Here is a 3,221-nt window from a genome sequence, read left to right as displayed (position 1 = left end):
GTGTTCAGTCAAGCCTTCAGTCGTTTTGGACGTTACGGACCCTGGCTCTTTACATATATAGATAAATAAGTTTTATACAAATAAATTGATACTATATTTATATCTTAGAGAAAATTTCATATCAGCTTATATAAATCCACCTCCTTTTTATTGGCTCTGTATTATTCTATTTTATGTATGTATCATGATACAATTAATTAATCCCCTCTTACTAAATATTCAACTTCTTTTCTTTTTTTTTTGTTATAAATAGTACTGTAATGAATGGCTTTGCATATAAATCTTTGTGAAGTAAAGAATTATTTTGATTAAAGTAATATAGATTGTGGATAGATATTTCTGAATTAACCTTAAGAGAGTCTATATCCTTATGAAGAAAAAGAGATTGTCTGTTTCTCCACACCCTCACTACTTTTTTATTATCCAGTTTATATTTGGGTGACATCATGAGGTTTAATTAGCATTTATTTACATTTTGGTGAACAGGAGTATCTTTACCAGTATTTAAGTTTGTATTTCTGAAGCACATTGGTTGTGTCTTCAATCTTAGAAACTCTTATGTCTCAGTTTTCTTCTGCTGTAAAGGTCTCCCAAAGCCTGTTTTTTCATGGTTTTGATCTCAGTTCTCTCTTCCTTTCTAAAACACTAGTTTCCATACCATATTTTATCTTTTCTTTTTTCCCCTATTTTATCTTTTAATACTACCAAACTTTTCCTCAACATTTGACTATTTGAAAGATACATTTATGTTTTACATAATGTCAGTTTTCCAGTTTTGCCATTATGCCCCTTCTATTAGAATGTATCTAAAACTGATATAGCCCTAACTGGTTTGGCTCAGTGGATAGAGCGTCGGCATGTGGACTGAAGGGTCCCAGGTTCAATTCCGGTTAAGGGCATGTACGGTGGTTGCGGGCACATCCCCAGTAGGGGGTGTGCAGGAGGCAGCTGATCCATGTTCCTAACTCTATACCTCTCCCTTCCTCTCTGTAAAAAATCAATAAAAGTATATTTAAAAAAAAATAAAGAAAATAAAACTGACATAAACTCATTTTTTTCAAAACTTACAATTTAAGAAAATGCCAACAGTAAACATATCCTGTATGTTTCAGTTGATGTACCTGCCTACTCAGAGTGAATACTACTTATTATCTGTTCAACTATTTCAGGAAAAAAAAAACACACTTTTAAAGTTAAGAAAAGTTCTAACTTTGAGAGGCATAAAGTATATTCATTTAAAACTATAGAATGCTTCCTGAATTTCCTTGTCATCTTAGCACAGGGGTCAGGCTAATATTCTCCATATCGTTCTGAATTTTTTTAGTAAATGTGCTGCTGAAACAAACATGAATTTCTCTGATATGAACTTCTCTGTACTGGTATGATTGTTTTTGTATGTGAATACATGTATGTGAGATCCAATATTTATCTAGTTTTACTGCTACCTTAGTGACTTACCTGTTCTGGAGCTGCACTTGATAAAATACTGAAATAATTTGCATTATAAGTTTTACGTATGCTCCAAGTATTTAGAATGTTTCATCTATCTTTATCTCATCCTAAAGTAATAAAAACTGAAAATAACCTTTAATTATCATAGGATTTTGACATACTTTTTAACATTCAATGCTACATGTATCTTCAAACATTAGAGCACTTGCCATTTGATTGCTCTACTATAAAATTTAGCAACTTATGTTTTCACCACCTTGTTTTTGAAAATGTATTTTAAAATTATGCATGTTAAACATTGTGCTCATATATTAGCTTTAAACTATAGTTGAAAGGAAATATTTGTTTGTTACATTTTGCATGAGTCAGTCTCTCTCTCTCTCCCTCTCCCTTTAAGGAAGGCAGGAACAGAAGCAAGAGGAAAAAGGTAATTGACCTCTTGACCAAGTTGTTCTCTTTGGTGAAGTTGTACCACATTGCCCTTGTGAGGTTTACAGTAAAAGCAGAGCAGAGGTCTGGAGTAGAGGGACTAACAGTGTTAGGATCAAAGGCCTAATTGTCTGTTTTCTTGAAGTTAGGGTTATTGGCAGCTGCCATTATACCATCCATGCTGCTGTCACCCAGCACAGCCAACCAGCATGCACTAATTGCAGTGGCCTTTTCATCAAGTAAGATCATCCCACTAAACACAAAGAGCTGTCTTTCCATTAGCACAGACAGTAGCCAGCTACATCAGCTGGGCTCCTTGAGTATGATTGGACTGTCATATTGTTATGATTTGTTCAAGTTTAGAGCATTTAGCAGATACCCTTTGCACCTCTCTTTGTACCTGAATACTATAACCTGACTGCCCCTATCATTTAAGAGGGTACTATAGCTTTTCAAAGTTCAGCAGCACACAATTGCAGGCAGGCAACTGGTTTCTGACAAGAGATCAATACTGTCCTTCCAAACGCTGGAGTCAAGCTGCTGGGTCTGTCAGAGGGATGTGTGCTGTAATTGGATCATGGATGCTGCGAGTCATCTGAGTTTCCCTTCAGCACTGTCACAGCTGTCAGATGTCATCCCTTTGTACAGCTGTCACTGCGGGAGGGTTGGGGCTCTTTTTCTGTTCTAACCCAATGCAAATGTCCACTTAGCAGATGAATATTGAAGATATTAGACACTTCTTTATGCCTTTATGCAAAATAAAGATCTGTGTCATCTGTGAATTTCATGGAAATAAGTTGCAATTTATTCACTGTGAGAAAAGTGAAGTGAAGCCTGTAAAAATGAGAAATTATTTGGTTCAGGATATTAAAAAAAGGAATATTTTACAGGATAAACAACAATATGCAGATATTTTTCTTGAGATGGCAAAGCTAATACTGTGCGGTATTTAGAATGGTCACCTGATATTCAGATGAGATTTAAAAATATATATGTATCTTTGTTTCCATATTCTTGGGAAAAGGACAAATCTTGACTAGATTTACTTCCTTTGATATCATTAAAATTTATTGAAAAATATAAATTTAATACCTATTTTAAATTAGCAATATCATAACATTGTTTAGAATCAGGTCAAGGGGTCTCAAGAAAGTTGTTAAGACAAGGAGAACAGTCTCAATAAAAATGAGTATGATTTTTTGGTCACAAAATCCTTTCTATCTAGGTTATTACAAATGAAGTAGACATGTCCATAGTTGGCAAAATAATTATATAAACTATGAGTGACTATTAATTTGTCTATTAATTTCAGCCAATTTTGCTTTTGTTTAAATTTAAAA

At 34.0% G+C, this 3,221-nt stretch overlaps 1 non-coding gene across 1 annotated transcript; it reads right to left on the bottom strand.

Moving 5' to 3' along the window:
* Positions 1–1,237: 1,237 nt before the first annotated feature.
* LOC114230525 (U6 spliceosomal RNA) lies at positions 1,238–1,346 on the bottom strand. Its single transcript, XR_003616443.2, has one exon. It is a non-coding gene; the product is annotated as a U6 spliceosomal RNA (small nuclear RNA).
* Between the last annotated feature and the right edge of the window lie 1,875 nt (positions 1,347–3,221).

This window comes from Eptesicus fuscus, chromosome 11 (assembly GCF_027574615.1).
Source record: "Eptesicus fuscus isolate TK198812 chromosome 11, DD_ASM_mEF_20220401, whole genome shotgun sequence".
NCBI lineage: Eukaryota > Metazoa > Chordata > Mammalia > Chiroptera > Vespertilionidae > Eptesicus > Eptesicus fuscus.
Note: the sequence above shows the minus strand (reverse complement) of the source record. Positions and strands in the feature narration are given on the sequence as shown.